This window comes from Aphelocoma coerulescens, chromosome 1 (genome assembly GCF_041296385.1).
Source record: "Aphelocoma coerulescens isolate FSJ_1873_10779 chromosome 1, UR_Acoe_1.0, whole genome shotgun sequence".
Classification (NCBI taxonomy): domain Eukaryota; kingdom Metazoa; phylum Chordata; class Aves; order Passeriformes; family Corvidae; genus Aphelocoma; species Aphelocoma coerulescens.
In genome coordinates, this window is record NC_091013.1 from 118,180,137 (window position 1) to 118,208,042 (window position 27,906).

Genomic DNA, 27,906 nt, shown 5'->3' on the forward strand with positions numbered 1-27,906 from the left:
TATGAAATATTTGTGATTTGTTGTCTTTTAAGATTTTATAGATCATGCACTCAGAACAATAAAAAGTGCATATTTACTACTCTATCCCACAACTGAAACAGATTTTCAAGTTACGATTTATCTCCTTAGAAAGGTGCCCCTGCATCACTAATCCTAAATGAGGTGGGGAACCCACTCACACGGGACATGGAGAAGGCTGAGGTGCTGAATTCCTTCTTCCCATCAGTCTTTACTACCAAGATTGGACTTTGTCAGTCCCAGGCCCTAAAGACCAGGGGATAATTTGTAGGAAGGAAAATTTACCTTTGGTTGAAGATAGGGTCAGGGAACACTTAAGGAAGCTGGACAAATGTGAATCCCTGGGCCCGGATGGGATGTTCCCCCAAGTACTGGGGGACCTCACTGATGTCATCATGAGGCTGCTCTTGGCAATCTTTGCATGACCGTGGTGACTAGAGGAACTGGAGCACTGTGTCACTCCTGTCTTCACTGAGGGCAAGAAGGAAGACCCAGGGAGCAACAGCATCATGCCAGTTCCTGGAAGGGTGATGGAATAATTCATCCTGGAAACCATTTCCAGGCACAGGAAGGACAGGAAAGTCATGAGTGGTCAGCATGAATTCACCATGGGGAGGAATGTCATGCTTGACAAACCTGATAATCTTCCATGACAAAATGCCTGCCTTGCTGTTTTCTCCTCCCTTCTGCCCTCTGCTTCCATTTCCCTTTCATGCATAAATATTTTTCATGCTCACTGTATCGCCTGAATCACTTTTTTTCCTACCCTGTCTCCCAATTAGCTCCATTCCTCCAAAGCCAAGCAATTACTTTGTACCATATTCTTCATTTTTCCCCACAGCATTGGAATATGCAATCCAAACTATTCCTTGGCTCTAGTTTAACAAATGGAGACTTCTTATTCATTCCAATTTGTTCCTACTAATCATTCCTTTTAACAGTCTTTTGACATTAAATCCAGCAAAAAAATAATAAAAGCTGCTTTAATCTTTGTACTCCACAAAGGATCCCCCTATTCTATGGCCATTGCAAGGCTGAGGGAGCTGGGGAGGCTCAGCCTGAAGAAAAGGGGCTCAGGGGGGATCTTTCTCCCTGACAGGAGGGTGCAGCTGGGGGGGCTCATAGCATTTCAAGGAGATTCCACATTGAACTAGTGGAAAAAATCATTGCATTTTTTTAATGGTCAAAATATTTGAGAAAATTTCTGTTTACATTAAACACAGAGAAAAGTGGGATGGAGAAAGGGGTAGGGAATGAGCTTGTGCTGTTGCACTGCAGTAATCATTGTCAAAATGATGTAATCCTTTGTAGAGTAGAAATTCCCTTCTTTTTTACAAGACAGCTCCTTCTGAAAATCTGGTGTTAACTTTAGTGATGGATACTTACTTCTGAGTCCTTGCTGGCCTAAAGTGGAATCGTAATATTGCATAACTTCCACTTTTGTGGCTTAACAAAGATAACCCCATTATTTCCTTTCTTAAAAGTAGGCTTATTAATATGAACAAGAAAACCTTGTAAGAGTAATTATAGGAACAGCAGAGTAATCCATCAGGTTTCTACAAATGTAACCAGCCCCAAATGAAAGTGGTTAAACACAGTGGATTGGTGAGGGTGATGTAACTTCATACAAGTCTTTAGGTCAGTGTTGGTTTACAATGGACAGGTATCTGATCCCTGCTGCTTTTGCTGATTCTCTTCCCAGGTATATTTTCCTTTGTCTTTTTCTTCATTAGCTGGTTAATCTGGTCCAAATTCTTTGGTGACAGAACATGAACTGTACTCACTGTGAAGAAAACTTACTAAAAAAAAAACAAACCTGCTTGCTGCACTCTTAAACTTTGCAGTTCTCAGATATGTCGTGGAAAACCCTGATTTAAGTTGGGATATGAGAATTCTGCATGGCTCATGATGTTCTTTTCGAGCAAGGGTTAATTTTGCCCATTTCCAATATTTCATAGCCTTGTTTTGCCTTTGTAGGACTGGAAAAGGATCGATCTGGGGCTGATAGAATGATAAGGCCCTGGGCTGAAATCTGAGGCTGTATTTTCAGCTGAGCCTCCTCGTGAGGCAGCTCTTTGCCCCCTGCTATTATCTCATATTGTACCAACACCACAAGTTACTGTGCAGTAGCAATTGTGGCTTCCAGAGCATCCATCACAGATTTACCACACACTTAGCACAAAAGTGCACGTTGGATTTTGTGGTGATGCAGCGAGTAAATCACCCTGCCAGCCTGTGCAGAAAATGAGTGCTGTGGCCCAGAAGGAGAGAACACTTTTTTGTGGGAAAAAAAAGACACTCTGGGGAGTTCCATACTCCTCCAGAATGGTTCTTTGCTCTTTTTTCATCTTTCTCCACTTTACCTACCCAAGAACTTCTGGAGGTGAGGTCCAGCATCCATACTTCTCACCAGGCCCTTTTATACAACCCACTGAGCCAGTTTGCTGTCAGTGCAACACATGCCCAAGTCTTAATGTTTCCCTCTAAAACTAATACGAAACAGCTGTTCTAACAAAAAATTTACCTATTTGCCTTCAGCTAGAAAATGCAAATATTTTTAATTTTATAGCACAGCAGTAGAGATATTTTCTAAAAGGCTGGGGATCAAGATCCTAACTCTCCTGAGCCAAAATCTGAGTTTATCTGATAAGATATGCTTGGTCTAAGGTAAAGTTTTAGCTCATCTCTCAGGAAGCTCTGGGGATTTCATGGGAGCAGCTGGGGACTGATACAGGGTCCTTGATGAAGCCCTTTCAGGGGACTCCAGCAGGTACCTGAGGTTACGGTGGTTGCATTGACACCTGTAAACATTTATGAGCACCACACTGACACCAGGATGTGAGGATTATCAGCTGTCACCTTATCTTCTAACCATTATGAAAAATAATGACAAAATTATTTGTTCCCATCACTATATCTCATTTTCACAAATATATTGCCCCAAATTCTGGCTACAGACAGTGCAGCCAAGGGGATTTTGTGTCTGTGTTTTGGAGAGAGGGTTTAGATCCACTATTTAAAAGTAAACTGATAGCTTCAATTATTAAATGCAAGTACTTGGCCAGGCTTTAGTGAAGGAGGCCATTAAAGTTTCTGAGATATTTTTTATTTTGGTTACCAAATCCTGTTTCCAAGAGCCAGCGCATGAATCCTGTTAAAGCAGGACTTTCCATCATTTTCCATTAGAGAAAAAAAGTCTGGATTGGGAAGTATTACCACTGCATCAGGCTTCTGCCAAAACCTCTGCTTGGACTGCAGAGCTGCCTTTACAATGTTTGAAAAGCAAGTCCTTCCCTGGTCTATCTGAAATCTCTCCCTTTTCAAGTAAGGCTCACTTTCCTTTTGGAAAGGCAGCAGGAGAACTGCTAAATAAGAAAGACTACACTGTAAGACCAGCTCTAATAAATTATTTGAACACCTTTAATGGCATTTTAGTGGGATTTAAGGTTCTGAAGTACAATATCAAAATGTCACGTCCTCCACTCTGAGATCACTGTTTTGAGTCCTCCTCATAAGGCTCCAAGGTGGCTCTTTCCTCCCCACAGGTTTGAGCCATGGGACAAAAAGTGGAAGAGGATGTGAGGGGTGACAGGGTTGTGAAAAAGTTGTGCCTGTCCTCTATTGCAGCACCAGTCTCCCACCCTTAGGAGAACTGTGCTGAGAGACTCCAACTGCAGTCAGCACCAAAAAAATGAAAATTAAACCAGACCCCCACCGTATTGAGAGACAGCAAAGTGATTAGAACTGTCTTTGAAATCTCACTGGGAAGCTTAACCTGGATGATTGCTTGGGAGCCTAAGAGAAAGCTGTGGGGTGAAACAAACAGATAATGTTGGATAAGGGCAGCACCAGAAACCACTCAGCTCTGCTCAGGTTTTTCTGCTATGTTTTGCAAAGAGGCTTTAGACAAATGCCGTTTTTCTAAGCTCTTGGTGGTGAGTAAAGCCTACCAGAGATATCAGAGGAGCCCTACAGATCTGATTGCAAACTGAATTATTTGCTTTTCTTTTTTATTTTCCAGAGTCACTTAGTTTGCCCAGCTAAACACAAAGCATATTTTACAGCTGATGGATTTGTTTCAGCCGGCATTTTGTTGATAACACTGAGATGCCAGCTTGATTACTCTGTAAAATATCGAAATACAGTGCTGATAGGATCTGAGAAAATAGGTTATGCATCTAAAACAACTCAGGCAATAAAAAAGAAGAAAATTATTAAAATCACAGAGTTACAATTTTGTCCCTCCTCATCCACCCTTCCTGACCTGAGTTTTTCAGGACTTTTTCCTGGATTGTGATTTGTTCTTTTTTCGTTTGTGGTAAAGCAGAAAAGACACTGATGTGTGTCTGTACTCACACAGAGCCAAGCCCTCAGCTGCAGGCAGGGCCTCCAAGGCAGCCTAATGCTGCCTTTTCTTAAATTATATATTTGGGATATATATAATCTGTTCTTTTTTTTTTTTTTTTTCTGCTTTTATCTTTCCTAATACTTGCCTTTTGATACCAAGATGGTCACTCTTACAATGCTCTTAATGCAACCTAAAATTAGGTTTTCATTTTATATTATGGCTACTAAAAGAAACCGGTTGCCATTCCAGAGTGTGAGAAGCAAATAGTTTTGGGATTTGTAGATACTTAGGATCTTTGAAGAATTACTCATCTTAAATGAGGAATTCAAGACTAAATTTTTTTCCCCCAAAGCATGACCCTTTACTGTGTAGAACAGATGCCCTAAAGATTATTTTTTTATTAATATTACTCAGTTTTAGCTAAATTTCACTGTTAAAGAAGCCTATGAGGTTCCTGTGTGAGCTGGATGTAAACTTGGCTGGTCAGGAAATACTCACACCCTCAGAGTACAGCATGTGTTGCTAAAAGATCTCTATTAAAATCTTTAGTTTATTAAAGTGAAAAAGGGTAGGAAACTTTCACACCTCGAAAGTTATGATATAATTTAATTTCAAAATAACCCTACCAAAATCTTGTATTTCTTAGTATGAAAGTAACTATCCATGTGCCACTGTCATCTCAGTGCTGATAATTCAGTTAGAGTTTTGTTGTTTAGGTCGTTCCACTCCTGTTTTAAGTCACTAAAAGCTCCTGTACCCACTCAGCTGGGGAAGAGGGAAACAGAGATTAAGCACCATGTCTTTGAAAACAATTGGGAATTGTATATCTGACATTAATATGAAAAAGAAACTTTTTGAGGAATTCCGAGAAATGTTTCAGCCAAGGAAAAGGATTCTTTACGTTTGAGAATATCTCCCCATGGTTTTTTACCATCCTGATGGATTTAGGGGCAACTTTGTGTATCCAACAAGAACATGAAGACATGAAATTCAGAGTCAATTTGAGAGTTAGTACTTTATTGACAAACTTGCTAAAGATGCTGTTTGGGAAATACCTTCCACTGCTCAGCTTTACTTCTTCACTTTCTAAAGGTGTAGAACTGAAATAAATTCATCAAGTTGAAAAAAATCTGAGTGTTTTAAGGACAATACTTCAGTCCCTTCCCAGGAATAAATACTTATTTCCAGTGTATAGCATTAAGGACATGAAAAATTTAGCTATTAACGAAAGAGCTGTTGATGGCTTTGACAGGACTTTGCTTTGAGCTTCACAAAGAAGTCTTCAAATTCTTTTTATTTTTTTATTTATTTGTGAAAGTGCCTGTGTTTCCTTACTTCCAGGTGTATTTCCAGTAGCTGTTCACAGACAGAGGCAGCCACAGCCAGTCTGTGAACATATCTTGTGTCTTGCAGCAATTTGATCCTGTAATTGTGTATAAAAGCTTGGATCCAGTGCTGGTGTTGGGAATATTTTATTGCTCACTAAAGAGCACTTGTGGCTATGTTTTGATAGCCAGGTTTGTGTTCTGGAAATGTTCAGGGATTCCAGGCGGCCATCAGAGCAGGAATATTACTGTGTTTTTGTAATGAAAAAGAGAAACATACCAGAGACTAGTGAAACAAGTGAGAGACATCCATAGGTAATAACCATCAATAATTAAAGAACATCTCTGGGATAAAACTTTTAGGGTAAAATGGTGAGTGTCAGCTTGAATGTACTTTCACCAGCTGAACAACTGAAGGTGCACCACTCCCAGGATGAAGTTTAGCAAAAAAAATCACATGTTTCAATTCTAGAACACCCACCTGTTTATATTATCAGTGTCATATATTTTTGTCTCTTGCAGTGCTGCAGGGAGTCCACCTGTTCTGGATGAGAACCTCTTAACACTGAGAAACAGCGATTTAAACAAATCCCTGCTCATTTTGTCACCATAGATGTCAAGATGAATTTGGAGCTTAGGACTTCTGGGAAAAAAAGCTTCACACTTGCACTCCAGTTGAAAAATACTGGAATATGTTTTAAAAGTCTGGCTTATTTAACATTCAGACATGTTGCATATCAGAATAACTGATTTATTCTGATAATGATACAGTTATTTATGAACACACTTATGAAATTATTTCTCTAGAGCACCAGGGCATTAATAATTAATACTCATTGCTGCAGAATTACATTTTACAGAGAATGTATGAAGAAATCTGTGGGAAAGGCAGAGGAACTACGACTGTCTGAGGGTTTTTTAGCTGTCACAGAGTTTCAGGTTAAGACTCCTGGTCATCTTCTCTGTGTTCCCCTCTGGGATGCAGCCAATGTCTCACACTTTTCTTGTTACAAGCTTTTATATTTAATACTCTTTAATTTTCTGGAGGCTGCAGAAACAAATCCTTAATTCCCACCCAATTTATGCATTTTCTGTTCTACTCTTATTTGTGCACTGCTCTCACCTCTGTGGCACCTGAGTCATTCCCAAAGGATTTTTTAATAGTTATCCCCTATCCTCTTAAAGGGAGGATATGTGTGCAGCAGAGTGATTATTTTGTTTTGATTATGGAGACTATTCTCTCCTAATTCTTTTCTGAACACTGAAGATATCTTACACAAGCAAATCTGGTTTTTAAAGAAATTAATCTAAAATATGGATTTATTTTAGTTTAGTTTTGTAATCTTTTTTCCACTACAGCTTGTACTTCTTGGGCTTTGAGGGAATTTCAGAAGATACCTTTTATGCATATGGAACCTGCCTCCTTCCACCAGACTCTGGTTCTGGTGTTTTAAGTTACACTACACTTAGCTATTCAGGAAGGTATTTTGGCATTGTGTTGGCTGGTTCATGTTTAAAATAAAACACTGTTACTCAGGACTTGTATTTTCCACCTCAAGAGCACAAATACTAAAATCAAATAAATTCTTGCTTTCGTAAACAATATTTTATAAGCAAATATATAAAAATACCCAGTAAGATTATTGACGCTGCTTTTATTGAGGGTGACGTGTGGGTCTTTTATTAGAAGAGTTAATGTAGAACATAGATCAATACAGATGGCATTAATTAGAAAATATTGTTGAGCTGCTTTCCACAGATACGCAATATTCCATAACTGTCCAATTTCCAGCCTCCTTGTCAATACCTCCCTTAGGTAAAACACTGCTTTGCCTTGACATTGCCCAGTGGCTTGAGAGCTTTTCTGGTTTTTCTTTGGTCTGAGGAAGCTCTGCTGTGGTTTGAACAATTCCTACTCCTTTCATTGCTCTCTGTCTGGTTTTCCCCCGCTGTTTCTGCCTCTCCCTCCTCACCCCATCTTCCAGAAGCCTCCCCCAGCAGGTGTAGCTTGGGCCATCCTTGAATTTCTCTCTTCTCATCTTTATTGGGTATTACCACACTGTTTCAGCCTTTTTCAGTTGTCCATCTGTCTTGATTGTGAACTGCAGATGACTTGTTGCATATTTCTGCATCCCTGAATTGATTGCTCTCACATTCCCTCACCCCTGTCCCCCATTCCCCATCCCCACACACTCTCATGTTTTGAAAATCTGGAGTAAGTGTGTTACACTCTGTGATCTCTGGTAATTTACAGCAGAATCTAATCCCTTCCCTCTCCATGGTTCCTGGCTGTACCCTAATAATAACTTAATAAATGCTTCAAACAGCTGAGCAATCTGTTCTGGCTATCTCAGATCTGTGTTTCAGTGCTCGAAGCCCATGTGGTTTTGTTTTCCCTCTGTCACACAGGTGTCCAATTGTTTGTCTCGCTCTGTTTCCTGAACTCTGCCATTCTCACTCTTTCCCCAACACTGAAAGCCTTCCCATGCCCTCCATGCTTATGGAATTCTCCTTTCCTGCTCTACCTGCCCTCCCTGGGGGATACAGAGCAGCTCAGCCCAGCTGGGAGATCCCACAGGAGGCTGCAGAGGTGGTGTGGTGTGCACAGCCCAGAGCTGGGGTCTCTTTCCAGGGTGATTCCTTCTGTGGTGACAAATAAGGGACTGAATTCCCTGGTTGCTATCAGGTGAATTGTTTTGTAGTGAGGAGATTTCCCCACAAATTCACTGCAGAGGTTTCCCCTTAGAAGGGTAACTGACTTTGCATGCCATGTCCTACAATGGCAAATTCACTGGAATAGGAATTTATTTTACAAAGATGTGATTTTTTTAAAATGGTTTTTAAAATAAATACTTGGACCAGCAGACAGGCTATGGTAGGTGGAATGGTATCACTAAAATGTGCTGATATTGGAGACTAGGCTCAAATGCTGCTTCCTCCTGTGAGGCAGAAGTGATTTTTTGGATTTTAACCCATGAAGTTTCTTGTTGAACCATTCTGTACTGGCAACTATAGAAAATTCTAGAGAAATAAGCATTTCCTCCAAGGTGGTGTAAAACCAATAAATTTAGGACCTTGCAATGTCATGTCTATTGATATTTTTAGAGAGAGGGGCTCAACTGACCAGCTTGTTGCCTTCAGCCATTTTCTGAGGAATTACTTCTGAAGTTAAATGGCACTCCAGTCTTTCCATCCATACTGTGTATTTAAAGCAAGACATTATTTTCAGAAATTCTACTTGTAAAATGGAACAGTGTTTAAAATTGGACTGCTTGAAGAAGCCCTGCAGGCTCCTTGGGAGGATTGTCAGGTTAGCACGACGTGGTGGAGAGAGCCCAGGCCAGGGAGGTTATTCCAGCTCCTCAAAAAAGGGGAGAATACTTGGTGGGGAGAGTCATTACCGAAGGAATGCAATGACAAAACAGCACAGTATTCCAGGGTAGTACTGGACATTGTGCAGAATCAGAAAAATCTTGGCTTCCGTTCACGAGGGCCTTTAAGGAGCTGAATGATCCAACTGCTTTCAAATGCTTAGCAGAACAAGTGCTTTCTTACTGTTACATTAGGGTTTGGAAATCTAGCAAGTAAAACTACGTGAAATTCATTAAAATGAAAAAGTATTATATTTCTTTTTATTTGGGTAGAGAGCTGTATTCCTCTGTAAATGAGAGACTTTAAAGCTGTGCAAATACTGTCTGGCTTCATAGAAAGTAATTATTATGATTCATAGTTTTAACACAGGCTCCTCTCAGGAAAGATCTGGAGATTACTGGATTATAAAAATTAGTTGTTGTTTGTTTTTAATAATTGAGTGGAAAATAATTCTTGTTTTCATTCACAATGAAAAACATTGAAATGTTTGTTCCAGTTACGCTGGTTTGCATAATTTTAAAAGTTGAAATGGATTATTCATGTTGCTCACAGCAAATCTCTGTACAGTAGTAAAATCACTTGGAAAAGCTGATCTTGATTTTAAATGCTCCTTGCTCTAATGTGGCCATTACCTTGTCCTGCAAACACTTGAGTTACAGCACAACTGAGGCTTTTTTTGGACAATTACTCCAAAATTTTAAGGCAGGCTTTGATAACAGTTTGGCTGGACCAGTCTGCCAATCAGTTATGGGTAACAACTCCTCCACTTAACATAAAGTCTAGAGAAATAAATGTGTGGTGGGGGTTTTATTCGTATTTAGGATGTTGGATAAGCAGGATTGATTTCATGATGGCACACCAGAAGATAAGAATGCAGGCCTGCACGTGCCATGTTCCTTCCTGATTCAGCTTTTAAGGGCTCGCTCTAAAAATCTTGGATTTGTAGGTGTCAGTTTATCCAAAGTGGGGGAAGGGTGAGCAAGGTATGAACTTAACAGTATTTACATTTGAACACTAAGCAATTTCTGAAGAATGAGGTAGGAACTAGTTATTGCAAGAACTATTATTTAGTTTAATTGATCCCAGCTGGGCCTGGAAGAGGTTCCAGCCAAAAGCCTGCGGCTGCTTGCCAGGAGCCTGTCACATTTGATAGCTCACACTGCTCTGAACTTGGCTGAGAGGGGTCAGGCACACAGCACAAACTCAGCTCTCCTCCGCTGTATCCAGGCTAGCTCAAAAATGCAGAGAAGCTGCCAGCTGACTCGCAAGCCTCTCTCCTTCCAGCCTTGTTTGAGGCCCCTGGGTTCTTGGGAGCCCAGCGTTGGGAAGCCACGGGAAGATGTTCCGCACACGGAGCCACGGCAGGCGCAGCTGCTGCGGCATCCTCCGGGCGTCTGCTCCCATCAGAGCTGCCCTGTGCCTCTGACCCGGCAGCTGGAGCCAGCCCGTGTTCCTGGGAAAGGTACACAGTGTGTGCCACACCTCTGATTCATCACTGCTTTAAAACATCCCTGTGCCAGAAACACCACCTTCTTTTTGGGGAACCTCCCCCTCAGGTTTTTGTAGCTTTGTTAAAGATTAGGAAAGTTTGTGCAGCATAATTTCAGGACAAACCATCACAGCAAATACCCTGTAATTATTGCAGGAGCAGGAATGATTGCACATTGCTTTCCATCCTTGATAACCACCTGAATAATAGGATAAACCAACAATTTTAAAGGAATACTAAACATGTAGTTAAAGACAATTAATTTGCTATTCAACCTTAAATCTGATGAATTTCCCAGTGCTTTCTTTCCTTGATAACCACCTGAATAATAAGATAAGCCAATAATTTTAAAGGAATATTAAACCTCTAGTTAAAGGTAATTAATGTGCCATTGAACTACACCTTTCCTTCTTAACTCACGTGGTGAGTGTAACTATGTTGTTCGAAAGAGGTAAGCAGGCATCTCTTTTCTCTGTAGAGATCCACTGGGTTTCCTCTGTCCATTTTCTCCTTTTTCTCTTTTCTGTCCATAACCACCATGGGACAACCCTCTCAGCCCCTCCAGAAAAGCATTTCCATTTTGCCTAAATAATTAAATATTCCTTGGACCAGAGGACTGGAACCTCTACAAAGGGCTTATTTTTTTCCCTTTTTCTTGATTCTTTGTTTCCCTGGTACCCAGTGAATACTTAACTACAAGCTGGAAAAGTCCAACTGGAGAGATGAAATCAGGGAAGATCCTCTAGGTCAGGGGAATTGGCTTTCAAACAGCATTGTCCCACTGGAGTGAAACAAAATTATCCTTCCACAGCTGAAGATCTGGCTCATTTAATCCAAAGCACTGCCCTTCTCCTTTTCATAATAAAGACATTCAAGGAACACTTCTGTGGCAAAAAATCAAACAACTGCTATGAACCTCATTACTAAGCTTCAAAATGAATGGTGCACAGGTTCATTATTATTGAATTTAGCAAGTAAGATATAGCAATAAAGTCTATAAAGTGAGGGGGTTTACCTATCCTGGGGAAGAAGGAATGGGGTATGGAGATTCAGAAAACAGCTCTAGGGATGTGAATCATCCAGGCCACTGTCTGGTTGCAATCAAAGCTTGCTACTAGTGCAATTTAGTGCTTACTAAATTCAAAAATAAGCTATAAATCTCTTTCCTCCTCCTGTGAACATAAATATGTAGCATCTTTGTTGTTTCTAGATGGTGTTCTCACCAGCGAGGCAGCTGCAGGGAAATGCATTGTCTTCCTTGCATTTCTGTTTAACAGCATCTACTTAGGTAGACAGAATGTATTTCAGATGTGGTCTGGACAGAGACGAAAATCAGGAACAGATTTTTTGGCCTCTTTATTGTGTAAGCAGAGAGATACACCGTGAGGGAAACACTCTGAGGGCAAAGTTCAACACTGGGTATTCAAATAGAGCTATTTTGGCAGTCAGGTACTAGAAATGGATATTTAGATGCCAGATCTGTGTGTTTATGTTTGAACTGAGTTACACCTTTTTAGAGAACAGCACCTCTTCTCATTTGGTCAAGTGTGAAAATTCTTTACAACGAAGAGAGGCAAAGCTGACCTAAGTCTTGGATTCAAATGGTGTGATGTGGGTGGCTGGGCAGAATCAGGCAGAGATGGGTCACTGACTGTTTTGTGTTCTCTCATACATTGCAAAGGCTGAAAATCTGCCTAATTTAGCCCAGTTCGAGCTTTCAGTAATCTGGGTCCCTGAGCATCTGCCCATTTCTGTAGTTTCCTGGACTGAGGTAGAGCATGAAAATCAGTGTGGATCCAGTTCAGGCACATGAGCTGTGTCTGTGGTGTGGTAGGACAGTTTCATGGTGTTTATGTTAGGAATTCAGCTGCCTGGTATCTGCTGGCACTAGCAACACTCACAGTTGCTTTAGGCTACACCAATCCCATCTCCTCTCAGACACCAGGCAAAAAAAATCAATGTACTATAGGTACTTGACCCCAATCCTGTTTAACTTGAGCATTCCTCTTGTGGCATTCCTGCCTTGGCTCATTGTCTTGATTGTAGCAGAAGGATGGCAAGTGGTTCTCATTCTTTGGTCTTGCTTCAGTGGTCACTGTTAACCACCAACAGGGTGGAAACAGAGCAGCCCATCATGCCTGTGATGCCTGCTGCAATATCAGTTTATATTACATTAAAGGCAATGATTTTGCATTAAAAGCAAGTCTGACAATTCAAGTGACCTTGTGGATTATAGTCTGACCTTCTGTTTTACACAGACAATGTCAGTGTTGTCAATTATGGATTCATTTTCGTTTTTCCCTTCCCTAAGCTCCAGGGCAATATTTTACAGTACTGTAGAGGTGTTGTTGAGGTTTAGGAATGCTATTTTCCAGTTTAGTGTTCCCACTGAAACACCCCACATGCTGTCCTGGCCAGAAGGAGCAGACAGGATTTTCTTTACTACTCCTTTTCTCTTCATAGTTTTTGTTTTCCCTTTCTTTCCATTATGAGTTTTGTTTGGCTTTTGTTTTTTTCTCCTGTTATTCAAATTTTCCCTTTTCCAGTGGCACTTGAAAGATACTGAATTTCAATAATGTTAATCATAGGTTTAAAGTGCACCTTAATTGTAGATATCTCTCTTTATTTCCATTGTCTTTCCCACTTCTATTTTTTTAAACTTTTTTTATTGATAAATAGTGGACAATTTTCATTTCAAATACTGGGTTCCATTTTTTTGTTTGTATAGTCTTGTGCTGTTACTTAAAACCCTCTATTTTAAATCTAATTGCACATTTCATCTAGATACCTCCTTAGCAATTAGGAGTATTTTCCAACCCTTTTTTTTCCCCTGTTTTTGAGCAAGAAGGGAAAGCTGACATTTGTTTTGTACCAGCACTAGGTCGTAGTAGAGTAAAACTAAAAGCAAAGCGCTGCCAAGTTTTCCAGCTGGAATTTCCCACTTCAGCTGTACTGATCCTCCTTTCTGTTCCTTGGGATAATTAGTGATGTTCCTGAGTGCTTCTTTTATCAGCAGGGATAATCTCTGTACGTCAGCCTTGCAGCTTTCCATGCAGTCCAGGACATGTTTGCCTCAAATATAAACAAACTTTGCAGTACACTTTGTCCACCCCAAATGGCAGCACTTTTTGGATGGGTACAGCCCCACTGCAGACCAGCACTGTCAGGACCAGACCTTTCCCTAATGTTTTTTGACCTCATCTCTTGATGGTTTAGTTATTGTCCAGTATTTGTGCTGTCACTTCAAAGTCCTTGTAGTGCAAGGACGTCTTTCAGATTCTTGTGTAATTTGTCTTATCCATAAAGGAAAAACAGATTTATGCTGCTCAAGAGCAGCCTGTGGGAGATATTTCAGCTGTTGGTGACTCAGCAGCTCACGAGAAGTTCTGCAGCTCTGATGGTGCATTAGTGAGAAAAAGTATATAGAGACTAATCAGGATAAAAAGGGACAAAGTATTTTATTAATTTCAGTGTTGCATCAATGATGCGCTTGATGGGAGTTTAGTCATGTCTATAAATATTTAATAAAATAGTAAAATTCAAGGGTAAATGAATAATGTGTGACTCAGTTTTATCTTTACTCACATTTGGACTGGGAATTTAATCATAAAGACAAAATCTATTTGCATTTTATACCACACACTTATGGTGCAACTATTTGTTACTATTTTCACATCATCTTAAAGAAAAATTTGCAATGTAATGTCATCTGCAATGTAACAAATGTCCAGAGATTGCCAAGAGTCCTCAGGCTTCCACTCATCTTTCTCCAACTGTGACTTTTATGTAACTTTTTGCGCTAGTTCTTAATATTTATTTTGATGGGTGACCTGAATAATAAAAAGTCCAACCACACAGACTGAAAACGCCTCACAAACAAAACATCTCCATTAGTTCCTATATACTAAAAACCAGACAAATAAATAAAAAAACCCCTCCAACGTGACTTGGTATTTGGTCAGAGACACTCCTAGTGAAAGAGGACAGTGATGACAGGGAGTGAAAATGCTGAAATTAAAAAGACTTGCAGGCAGGAACAAAGGTAGAAGCATTTGCTTTGAACCTGGGAGCCTCCCAAGTGTGTCCCAGGTGTGGGCCACATGAGCTGGGGAAGGAATGTGGCTCTGAGGGGTGATGACAGCTCCCAGTCTGTTCTGCCTCAGTCCCAACATGCACCGGTGCATCTGTTGTGCATTTATAAAAGATTGTCTTTTTCTTGCTTTCTCTTTCCCTTGGTAAATTATTTAAACAATTTAAGTATTGAAACCATTATGCTAAACTGCACTCTTTGAAAGAAGATGTCTTCTCTGAAGACAGGCTGAGAGAGTTGGGGTTATTTACCCTGGAGAAGAGAACGCCCAGGGGAGATCTTCCAGCACCTTCCAGAACCTGAAAGGAGCCTACAAGAGACCTGAGAGGGAATTTTTAGGAAAGGACATAGAGTAAAGGCTGCCTCACCATTCAGGCCCTCACTGTTAGAGCCACACAGAAAAGGAACATTTTAAGACCTATGTAAAAGGTTGTGTTTTCCATCCATTTTCACCTGGCAAGAAATCCAGCTAGTTTTATTAAAAGAGAAGGGTAAGCAACATTATGAAATTCTGATATCATCCTCAGCTTGTAAGATATCAGGGGCCTGGATCCTGGCTCAGAATGTTACTGTGTTCAGGAGAAAAAGCTGTGGGGTATGGAAACCATAAAATCATTTGGGTTGGAAAAGACCTTTAAAGTCATTGAGTCCAACTGCAAACCCCACGAAACAACTCCTTTAATAATTTGTTCACTTCTCTGTGAAAAGCACTAAATAATAGAAGCAGGACTGTAGGATACAGTGAGAAAAATGCAGAAATAGGGAAAAGAACAAATGGTTGGATTTTGTTGTGAATTTTATTTCAGAATCCAGTTATTATACAGAAATTAAGAGTTATGACCTCAGATGGTTGACAAAACCATCTTTTGAAATTGCTGAGAAGTGTTAAAGCTTTTTAGAAAGAAACAAGCAAACCAAGCAACCCTCCCAAATCTAGAGGTCACCCAAACACCTGCAGAGTCCCAAGGGAGGGCGGGCTGTGCAGCTGACTGAGGGGAAGATTATTCGTAACCTCCCTGGTCCCTTCTCATATCCATTATCCAGGTCATTATGGGCCTTCTTGTCCTCAGAGCTGGAACCCAGAGCAGGCTTGTGCTGGGACAATACATCTGCTGGAGAAAACATGAGGTTCTGAACTCCCTTTGGCAGGTTTTTCATTTCTTTATGATTTTCAAAATCTCTGCAGCCAAGCAGAGAGGGACAAAGTTGAGGTCTGTGCAACTGAGAGTGTTGAGTTCTCGCCTTATATACCAGGGCTGAAGGGAATCATCTGCTCCTCAGATGTTTTTATTTATTATTTTTGTGCAACAAGAGCTAATCTGCACTAATAACAAAGATTTATTACGAATGTGATAAACTGCTTTTAAAAGTCCAAGTGACTGGAATGGCTTTGGTTCAATGAACCAGTAGAGATTTCTGGACTTTGAGCATCTCTTTCTTGTGCAGGCAAAAGCTTCTGAATTTAGTATTACACCAAAGCAAAAAGAAAACCAAAAAACAAACCCATGTAGGAGAACATCTCAGGCAGGGTGGTCCCCAGCCTTGTTGGTCTTATTGTTTCTGTTGTGCTGAGGAGAGCAAGCAAGGCAATGTGAGACATCGCCCCAGATGTGGAGTCTGGGGCCTTCACGTTGGCCATCAGCCAGGAGAAAGCAGAGAGGAAAAACAATCTCTGGGATGAGATAGGAGAGGAGGAAAGAGGTGGAAAGGAGCAGCACGCAGCTGAGCCAGCCAGCAGCGTAGGTCTTTGCCTTTCTGCTTTTATTGTGGCTTTGAAATGCACAATATTGCTGCATCTTGGAGGAAAGCTGTGGAAATGAGACCTATTGCTCAATTCTGATGGTAGGGGCTGAACCTTCTGTTCCTCTTGACCCACAAGACACAGAAAATCAGGTCCAGCATTGAGATCTCTCTTCGGTCCTTTTCTGCTCTGTCTCTACCTGTATGACCATGGTTGTGCGGCTTCTGGTAGCAAAAAGCCACAAGAAGTGGGGATATTTCCCACAGTCCTCTTGTTTGAAACTATTGTGAGTAATCTGACTGGACCTGTAATTTTTTTCAGATAACAAAAGCAAAGCAACTGGTAAAGACAAGGTCATTTGACCCTAAAATTCATAATGTGAACTCTGTCCAAAAATACTGAGGTTGGAGTTTTTCATAAAATACTTTCCTACTTGTTTAGAAGTGGAGATCAAACAAAGCTTGACTTTTAGTTAAAAAAAAACCCCAAACAATTTCAACAGTAAACCAAAACCTCTGACTGTACTGAAGAGAAAGTTTTTATCTGTGTTCTCTCCTCTACCCTTTCTTTCCATAATGTGGAATTATTCATTGTCCCCATTCTATACTGTACAACTTTTTCTTTTTTCATGTGCTTAAAATAAAAAATAAACAGAGTCTTTTACTTAAGAAAGGGAAAATAAATCCCCTTCTATCATTACAGAATTTCTCTTTCCCAAAGCATCCGCCTCCTCCATTAGGGTGATTAAATTCATTTTAATGTGGTGCCAGCCGGGTGGGATTGTTGCCTCCCATCAGAGAACCATTGTAAACAGATAACCTCCTTTGTTTATATTATTCTCATGTAGAAGGCTGGTTTCTGTCTCTGGACCTGCTAAATCTTTGGGGATGTATCAGCTCTTTCATCTTTTCCCCGAGCTTGTTTTAGAATGGCATTCAGTGTGACTCTGGATGTGGTAGGAATTACTGCACAAGTGATAAGGTTATCAAATTTTGAGTCCTTCTCCACATACTCTTTCAGTTTCACCTTGTTAAGTCAAGTTGCCTTTAGGGTTTTTTCTGCTCTCTTTTCCTCCTCTGTGACAGTAGCCAAAGCAAAGACTTCTTAAAACCTTTACAGATCTGAACAGGACCTTAAAAAAACCTGGTACCAAAAAATCATGACACCATGTCCTGTGAGATGAATGCCAGCTTATTAATGCTAGGCCTTCCAGAAAATCACACTCTCCCAGGTGCCAAAGGCAATGATTCCACTCATATCACTTTCTTCACTCATCAGGCAGGACTGGATTTAAATACACTTCAGCCCTATAATAATATATGCATTTTTAAAAGTTTTGCCACCCTTATTTGTTAAGGAACAGAATTTCTTATCTCATCCTTACTTTCCAACCCTTATCTGTAGTGGGTTTAAAATTGGCTCTTTTCCTCTTATGATCATATTTTTCCATTGAAATCAATTCTAATTGGATTGAATCTTAGCAAGAAAAGCCAAATTATTTATATGTTGCCAGAGAAAATGTGCTCTAGTCAGTAAATCTTGTGGTTGCACACAGATGACATTATTGAAATAGATAATCCTCTGCAGATGCATCAATTTCATAATCTAAAAATGCTCTCTAAAGTCTTTTACAGGAACAAATAAAGGCCAGCTAGATGATGCAGCTTACGAGGGCAGTGATAAATAAATAATTGCTAATGTAAGTCTGTGATTTCAAAAATTTTTTAAAACCAGCATCTCCCACTCGGTCAAGATTTGTAGCACTTCTTTTTCCACAGAATTTCTCTCTAACCATATTTACAAACTCAGTTACTTTACAGAAATAGTTGATCAAAGCCTAGAAGAACCTGTAGCAAATCCTGTTGTTTGCTTGACACTTGGAGCAGTTGGCATCCAGCCTGGTGTCCTGAGGTTGTGCTGCCAAGGGAAAAAATACGACATGCATCCTTGTAAAACTTGTGCTGCTTTCTTTGGCACTCCCCCCTGCCAGGGCCCGTGTCCATGTGGTAGTTCTGCTTTGTTTTTTCTAATTACTAGCAGCTGGGAGACTTGGTGTCCAGGGGAAAGATCTTGAAACAGCTCTAACAGGTGTTCCAAGGCCAAGGTTTCTGTGCAGCACAGGTGTAAAATGAGATGTTTGCTGCACCTGACCCACTACTGATCAAATGGAGCAAGCACTAGACAAGAAAATACAAGCCTGTTTTCCTAAATAGCTGCATTGTCCAAGGCACTGTGCTGAAAGAGGTGTGAAAGAGTGCTCACTTTCCTTTAATAACTACATTCTCTGTCTTTTCCAAAGGCTTTCAACAAATGAGTTGAAATCTCTTATCTGTCATGGGCATTTCCAACACGCTGGAAGTGTTTCAGTGCTCTGGAGAACATGTGTACCTTTCCTGAAATGCATCCTTTTGTTGGCTCTTCAGATATTCCTGGGATCATGGATGTGGGCAGCTTTAACTGAGGTTCCTGAAAACTACTTATGAACCTTTTTCCCTTGGAAAATGTTACATTAACAGCACTTGTTATGCAATGTTTGGAAACAATTGAAATGTTTATAACAGATGATAAGAAATAGAAAATATATTCTGCACTACCAGTGCAGTCAATAACACGTGTGTGAAGTTGGGGTTATTTTTTTTGTACTTTGCTATGAACAAGGTCTTGGACAATCAGGTTTTATTTTCACTTTATTTCTTGTAAGTTATTAATAAAATCGAACATGTCAATTTGAGTACCTGCAGTTAAGTCCAGTCTGTTGGGTCTTAGTGCATCCATGGGGTGTTTCAGGCCATGTGTGAGTAGTATTTTCACAACTGGGTGTTCTGTTGGGATGGAGTGACCTTAATATGATTCTTTGAGCCCTAAAGTGTTACTGTTTTCATTGTGGAAACCTTGATGCTGTTCCCTGCAGCGAGTGCTGGTGTGCTGCCTGCTCTGGGCCTGAGTCTGGAGTTCCTCTCGCCCTCAGAGTAAGAGGCAGGGGGCTGGGGTTGGTTTGTCCCTTGAATGAATAACTGGTGATGTGGAACAAAAAGTATGGAGAACAGTGGAGGAAAAATCTGTAGAAAAATAGGGTATAGAGTCTTTGAGTGCTGAGAAAGGATTGGCTTTTCCATGCTTATATATGTTTGTGCATATGGTCACGTTCATAGCTGTGTGGTTTAGAGTTGTCGTGACTTGCTGAGCCTGAAAATGGAGATGTGGCATAAATTGGACTAATTTCAGCAAGAAACAGTAAATCCACTGAAAATAATATGATGGGACCTGCTCTGTTATGTCAGCCCCCTGACTCAAGCTGCAGTTGCTCTGTACTTGGCAGTTTATATGGGGTTTGGGGGATTTTTGTATGGAAACTTTCTGCTGTATGGCTGACCAGGGACCTGGGTTTTTGTCTAGCAAGGTGATGCCCAGTCCTTGACTGAGCATGGGTTACTGCTAACACAAACCTTGCTGCAGTGGCAGTTGCTATTAAATTAATCAAAGTATTATTAATACTAAATCAAAATATCTACATAGGAATTACTGTCAAGTTTTTTTCAACAAAAGCACCAGTGATGGCACCCGAGGAACAGGCAGGAACTGATGCCCAGGAAGTTGCCCCTGCACAGGAGGCAGAACTTCTTCCCTTGGCAGTGCCCAAGCCTTGAACAGAGACCAGAGAGGGTATGCAGCTCTCAAATTAGTGCTAATATAGCCAAAAACATTGAGAGAAGCCTCAAAGCAAAGGAGAGCCCAGAAGAACAAAAAATATTGGCCTGTAGATAGAATTTCGAGTGTTCTGGCAGAGACGAACACAGAAATGACTCTAGAGGGAAAATAACCCAGGAAACATTTGGAAGAGAAAACACAATAAATGGGGAAAATTGGCAACGAAGAGCAATCTTAAATTGACTGCAACCTTGTGTTAAGTCTTCTGTTTTGTTGGTTCTCACTTCAGATTTATGTGACACCTGATACGTTTCTTAGTTTCTCAATAAAGCGTAATCTTGCATTAAAATAACGTAAAATTGAAAAAATATTTTGTTATTAAGAAAAAAAAATATCTGGGCACCTGAACTGTGTTTTTGTGTATTCTCTTTTCATAGTGTAATGACTGTTAACTACTCCAAACTGTTAAGCAGAAGATCCTGTGCTCTGCTTTATAATGTGCAAAAACCCCAAACGGCTACAAATATACAAATAGATTTAAGAAACAATCAAGTAGCTAAGAAGGAGTAAAGTAATGTTTTTTGAAGATTTGTGTATTGTGTATTTCAAATAAAAGAAATAGGAAAGGCAGAAAGTGCTGGCCTCAAAGTCTATGGCTTTCTTTCCACTTCTGAACAAAAGTTTAGTGAGCAGTAGGAAGTACTGGTCCCATGTAGGGTTTCCTTCCACATTTATGTCTCATAAAAGGTAAATTAGATAGCACTTGCCTCAGAGGTGGCATTAGTAAACTCTTCCCTTGTCCTGCTGTTTTCCCCAGCTTGTAGGAACTCAGAATTTTATCAGACCTCTGTTTAAGAGCCTTAAGACCCTTCATACCTAACTGAAATCAGATCAAGGAGAAGGTTCCTCCATACCTGAACACACACTGGCCTGAAGTGCAGTAATTTCTTACAGATCAGATTAAAGTTTTGTCCTAAGTTATTTCTGCTCACAGAAACTTGGTGGTGTACCTCAGTGTCATCCTCCTTTATCCTGCCAGGAGTTCTGTGTTTTTCTTAAAATTTGTCCTCCTTGTCAGAACACCCAATTCTTTTCTGGTTGTAAGAGTCTCTGAGTTCTCTGCTAAAGTTTATTTTCATGGTGTACTGGTACTCTAACAGGTGGTGGAAAAAAGCTGATAATGGTTCACTGGATTACATCCTCTGCTGTGGGCACTGTGTTGAGCAGATTTTGGAAATCTGTTTTATCAGAGTTATTTAATGATAATGTCAGCAGTGAACGTTCTGTGATCATCTGCTAGATTCTAAACCCTACAGAAGTCCTGTTTGATTCCAGGCCATCTGTGACTCTTCTGTTGCTGTGGAACATCTGTTTGAGTTCTGCTACTAAAAACCTGCAGTACCTTCAAGCCTCAATTATTGTTATTGATCTCTCAGCAGATGAGAGAGTCTTCTAAGCCGATGTCTGACTTCTCTTTGGTGTATTGAAATTATATGGGGAGAAAAAGGGACTTTTTTCCCTTTCTTTAATGAAAAAAACCTATTGGTAAGCACACTGAATTAATCCTTTCACATAAGACATGTTTTCTATGGAGGCCTGCCATGTTTGTTTCATATGAAAAGAATCACACTATTTTGTTTTATTCAATCAAATGCAGGAAATGTCTGATCATCCCTCCTAAGCTTTCCTCCCACAGCAGTGATTAATCACTCTCTTTGAAATGCTTGTTTTTTTGCAGGTGGAAGGAAGGTATTGATAACTGATTAAATTCCAGTTCTTCAAATGTTGCATATGCACAAAGACAGCAGTGACACACATAAATAATTACTTCAGTTTTAGACAGACTTGGCTGTAATTCATGCTAAATTATCTGAATACTTGGAGACTTTGTGAGTTTATTTTGGGAGTTTGGAGGTATTTCATCCTCTATTATAGTAGACCCCCACATTTTGAGTTGTGGTGAGTTTTCTAGCTTTGATGATTCTATGAAACTTATAGAGCCCAGGACAAAAATCCTGCAGGAACCCCACTGGTAACTGGCTTTCAGCCAGGGTGAAAGAAATATTCCCATCTTTTCCCAAATGCTCAGACCTGTGTACCTCTGCTAAAACTTAGTGGATTTTCCAAGATTTAAATGTTCCTATTACTCCTAGCACAATTTGCTTGGTGGCTCCCTGAGCACCTGTTGTTTGTAACCTGGCTTTTCTCATAGGAGTGAGTTTTTGCTCTATTATTCTTCTTTCTGAGAACACTGAGATGTTCAGTCCTATAGACTGTGAGCTGTAGTTATCTCAGATTCTGTGATAAGGGGTAACACAGGAAGGATTATGTCTCAAGTGCTCCAAATGCAAGGGAATGTCCCCCTCTCTCCACCAGCAAATTTGAACTTCATGTTGCTGAATTAAAATGGTGTCAGGAATTCGCTGCTTCTTTTTGAAAGTCCAGAGGTGGCAGCTGAAGTATCTAACACCCTCTCAACACCCTACACTGCAATAATAAAAGCCCTCAGAAACAAACTACCAAGCCCACTGATTATTGCACTGATTTTGGCATCCTGTGGCCCAGAATTTTTTGTAGCATTTCATCTGCTGGGCAGCACCACCACGGAGGTTCCTCCACACAACTTACAAATGTTTATGTAGATTGCCTGAAATATTATGTAAATAACGATTAACTCCACAGCCTTGTCATGGTTTATAAAACCTACACTGAGATTTGGAAGGCTGTTTTGCAGCTCTGTGTGACTGCAGAGTTTGCAGTGGAACATGGAATGGGACTGGAATGGAGCCTGGTTTGTGCTGGGAGAGAGATGCACCAGTAAAGCAAGAGGGAGCCAAGCTATCGAGTCACAGATCTGGTTTCCTGCAGCACCCCATCTCTCTTCTTGGTTGTCTCCTGCTCCTGTCCAAAACAGGAACACAGCAGAGGGGCAGGTTTCCCTCCAGGCATCCTCAAATTCTCAGCACAGTCTAAATGGGAAAAGCAACACCAAGACTTAGGAGTATTATCCCGCCACTCAGCTGTATGTAGTGTGAGGCAAACATTAAACTTCTTCCTGTCCCACATCCCCAGGACAAGGTACATTCAAACACTTCATCTCATGAGCTAAAAACCCAGGCTGGAATTCACAGGAATATTCACAGGAACACACCTCCTCCTAAAAATTCTGTCACAAGTCATTCTAGTGTGACCTCACTGGGACCTCATGCACAGCCAAGAGCTGGCCAGCCCATGTCTTGTTGGATTTCCCTCTGGAAAGCTCACACTGTGACTTGATGCTCTGACCATTTGAATGCTGATTTTTTTTCTCCCCCTCTTATCAAATTGAATGGAGTAGTTCTTGAATTTTGTAGTGGTTGTGAGAAAATAAATGTAATCAGAGTGCCAGATCTGTAAGGAACTGGCAAAGCTCCATGGACTTGCTAAGGTTGTACTGCCCCAGCATTCATAAAGGTCAGATGGTTACAGACTCGTGAGAGCAACAAGACATTTAGGGCTTTGGCCAGGTTCCAAATTTGTGTGGTCAGTCTTGCTTTTCTTCAGAATTCGGGGCTTATTAGCTTCTATCTACTTGCTCTTTGTAAATATGCAAAATAATCTTTTTAAACGTGGCCTACTTAGCAAACCAGAGTGCTCGGCTTGCCAAAATGTGACTGTGCTTTCTCCTACAGCACAGTGGCTTTTTATGGAGTCTTCCCTCAGTGATTTTGCACATCTACAGCTTTTGTAGTGTGCTGTGGTTGTGGGTGCAAACCTCACAAGCAGATGAGGAAAATGGAAGCTCCAGCTCAGATTCCCAGTGAAAATTCCAAGACTGCAGATGAAGATTTTTCTCCAGACAGAAATAGGCAGAAGTTAGGATGTTGTGACTTATTCTATAGGACAGCAGCACCTCTCTTATGGGCCTCATTTTCTTGAAGATGAGAAAAAATAATTTTAGATTCAATTTGGCTTGTTAGAACTGTCAGAGTGCCTCACTCTTCCACAATTTCATTCACCTTCCTGAGGAAAGAAACCTTTGGATCCAGCAGCTGACAGGAAACACAGCTAATGATGATTATTTGTATAATCTAAAAGTACTTTCTCTTCCTTTCATTTGGGAACACTTGCACTCTCTGTGTCCCTGAGTTCAGCTGAACAGCAGCCAAACTGCATCACTCAGTTATTTCATTAGTGTTCTAGAAAGGGCAAGACAAGCAAGTGAGCAACACTGAAGTAAGAAGGGCTTCGTTTCAGGGGTGGAAAAAGGGTTTCTCTGTGCTCTGAGATAGAGTTGGAAAACCAGAATTTTAAATTAATCTAAGAAACACAAGAAAAGATACTTAATGTTCCCGACTGTAGGATGAGCAGGAGCAAAAGAAGAAAAAAACGATGGCTAGAATTGTTGAAGTTCATTAATACCTTTGGAGGAAAGTTTGCTGTAAAGTGTCATCTCTGACTTCTCTTAAACCTGTGAAACAGTAACAGAATCCCTGATTTCTAAAATGCATCAAATGGCTGAAGAAAAAGCATAAATTGGAAATCAAATTCCATCAAACTTTCCAAAACAATACTATCAGTTAATTGTTCAGTCTTTTCATTAAATCATAGTATCCCAGAGTGGTTTGGGTTGGAAGGGACATTAAAGCTCATCTCATTCCCTTCATGGGCACCATCCCAGGCTGCTCCAAGCCCCAGTGTCCAGCCTGGCCTTGGACACTTCCAGGGATCCAGGGGCAGCCACAGCTCCTCTGGGCTGTGCCAGGGCCTCCCCACCCTCACAGAGAACAATTCCCTCCCAACATCTAATCTAAACCTACCCAATTTCAGTTTAAAACCATTCCCCCCCTTGTCCAAGCACTCCAGGCTCTTGTAAGTAGTCCCTTTCCATCCTTTCTGTAGGCTCCCTTCAGATACTGGAAGGCTGCTGGAGGTCACCCTGAAGCCTTCTCTTCTCCAGGCTGAATAAGCCCAATTCTCTCAGCCTTTCCACTCATCTGTATATTGTGGTTTGGCAAGAAAGGCAGGAAGAGACATCTCAGCAGAGATTTTCCATAGGAATTAGTGTTTGATGTCATCAGGAGCACTGTTATTTCCATTTCTGATGCAGTAGTAGGTTTTCAGAATCTACAGCATTCCCCATTTGGAGTTCAAGGAATGCTGATTTCTGTGATCTTTATTCTGGAAAGAAAGAGAAAGTTTTAAGTAAAAGGTAAGTTTAAGCAATAGAATGCATTAGTAAAGGAGCAAAGCGTTTGCACTATTTGCATTATCAACTTGTGTTCTTGTTACTGCACTGTCCAGATAACATTTGTGTGTTCCTGTGCCTGAGGACATGGTGTGGGAAGTGCCAAGCAGTTTTTGCTGCTCTAGAGTTCATTAAAATAAAAAACCCCAACAACTTGCCATTAGTTGGTTCATCTGCTGCTGTAACTGTGTGCTGGTTCCCAGCTTCCAGGTAGCTTTTACAATAAAAGCGTGGTTGTTTTCTGGAGTTTTCTGTTTGATTTTTGAAAAATTACTTATCTCTACTCTTCCTCAACAATGTGCTGTCCACACCCATTATTCAGGTCTTCTGTAGTGCCAGGAGGCTTTCCCAGTTTTCCTTTAGCCAGAGTGTCTCGCTGCAGATGTGTTTGGGCACCCATAGTTTCTCTTTGCAGTGTGCCAGGGCTGTGAGTGGCAGCCATGACCTCACTGATGCCATCATCACTGCACAGAAAACAATAACTACAGTGTAGTTCTCTGGGAAACTCTGTATTTGGTGTGCTGGTACCTTCATGCAGACAGCAGGGATTTCAGGGAGGAAGAGATTGTTTCTACTCCCTGTCATTCCTCCCCCATTTGGCTGGTTACCTGTTCCCAGTCCTGCCTGCCAGGTGCCTCTGCTGAGAGGAAAAGCAAATGCCCCCAGTGCCTGACTGTTGCTGAGGGAATAACGTGCAGAGGGAATTTTTCAGCTGCTTGTTTATCAGAGGCTTGGAACTGAGCTGGAAATCAGAATAAGTCTGATTTGTCTGTTAGCATCCAGCTCTGTTTAATATCAAAGACAGCTGCAATGCTTGCACAAGGCAGAGCCTTAGCTGATCAGCTATCTCAGTTTACCATGCAGGGAAAGGCCAGGAAAAGCTTTCATTTTAATGGAAATGTGGTTCTGCAACACATAAACAAAGTTTACTCAGAAATCCTGAACAACAATCACGGTCTAAGTTGTCTCTTTGGTTTGCTTTTGTTTCAGGGTTTCTGGTGTCCTTTCCAGTGGAGGGGTTGTTAATGTCTGCTGCTTTGGGCCAAGAAAAGAAGGAACAAGCCTGAAAAACCCCACATCCTCTTGTAGGACCAGATTCTTCCTTTGGATGTGGTTCCTATTGAGTGCACCAGATATTGCCCAAGTGGAGCTAAGCACAGAGCTTGACCTGCTGATTTTGCAAGCCTCAGTTTGTTTCATGTGTGCTTTCATCCAGTTAAGCAAACAACTGTTTCTCCCGTGGTAGAAATGCCCTCCTCTGAGATGTCTCCAGGCATTGTTTGGCTGCTGCAGCTTTTTCTCCTGCTTCCCCCTAAGCGCTCTCTGTCTGACCACTGGGTGTCAGTGAAAGACTGCGAAGTGATTTTCTGTAATTAAATATACATGAGTTCCTCTCAGGCTGTTTGGGTGTTCCTTACTTAAGGTGGCCAAGACAAATTTGGGAAAACAACTGGCACACACAGCAGGAGTGTAGAATAATTAACAAAACCAGCTCAGATCACTGAGTTTTGCCTGAATCACTTCATTATTCTATTTGAATTAATTCCTACTACCAGGACACTTAATACATTAAAGGAAAATGGTTTATCTTTTCTTTCTTTTTCAAGTAAAACCACTATTCCCAACATAATCACAAGGTACATGATCATGCTGCTGTTACATTTTACTGTGTTCGTATTTCTTGTGCATTAGCCGATGTGTGACTGGCGGTCCCAGTCCTGAAAGGTGCTCTCCTCATGCAAGGTGGTTTGTACGAAAATGCCTTACAAATGCATGAGGATTCAGGGGGTTCCACACAGTTTAAAAAAAAATCTATTTTCAAGGCTCTTCCTGCTTCCACCAATGGGGGAAAATTCTGCTCTGGATTCTTTGGCAGACTGGACTCAAAAGATGTGGATATCTCACTTAAGACATGAGCTGAAAAGTCAGTGACAGCTGAAAAAGCGTTTAATTGAATGGAATGGGTAATTATGTGTCCACACATAATAGCTCCTGTATTTACATGTCACATTCATTGTATTTTGAATTTAACTCCAATTTTCAGTATGTAGAAGGTGTAACAGCATTGGAAGAAACGTGAAGAGCTTTGGACACTTGTCAGGAAACAAGTGGCCCCTGGGAGCTGGGCAGGTGTCACAAATATTTGGGGTTATGTAATAGGCACATTAATTGTATACTACTGCAGAAATGATCTGCTTTCCAAAAACTGAGTGTTTCAGTCAGTTTGGGCCTACCTCTTTAGGCTGCAGAGTTCTCCAACTACTGAAATAAGTTAAATAGCCAAATTACTGTGGTTTGCTGCTCCACAATGCTGCCATGTTCAGGATGGTACTGCTGCCTTTGCTCAAACTCTACTCAGATTTTAAGGAAAGTTTGAAAAATTAAAGCATGTAAATGTTTATTTTAAAATAACCTATTTTGATGGTCATTTCCTAGGGAAAAAATATCTGCAGCAAATTCTTGGGCCATTTAAATAAAATACACATTGGACTCCTGTTCAGAGTATAAATAGAGCAGAACAAAACAAGATTCATGCTGAAAGTTTTCTTTTGTATATACAAAATGGAAGTTTCCTGAATTGCTGCTCTAGGTGTTCTTTCTCTTTCCAGAGTGGGTGTTAAAAGTCACAGGTACTTGAAACTTCACAT

The 27,906-nt window shown here is 40.7% G+C and overlaps 1 long non-coding RNA gene across 3 annotated transcripts in view; it reads left to right on the forward strand.

The window, feature by feature from the left end:
- The window catches only part of LOC138120004 (uncharacterized), a 97,567-nt gene extending 69,782 nt beyond the window's left edge, over positions 1–27,785 (forward strand). For all 3 annotated transcript variants that reach the window (XR_011155698.1, XR_011155700.1, XR_011155699.1), the window contains one exon: positions 26,249–27,785. This is a non-coding gene — a long non-coding RNA (uncharacterized lncRNA). The remainder of the gene's footprint in view (positions 1–26,248) is intronic.
- The last annotated feature ends 121 nt before the right edge of the window (positions 27,786–27,906 follow it).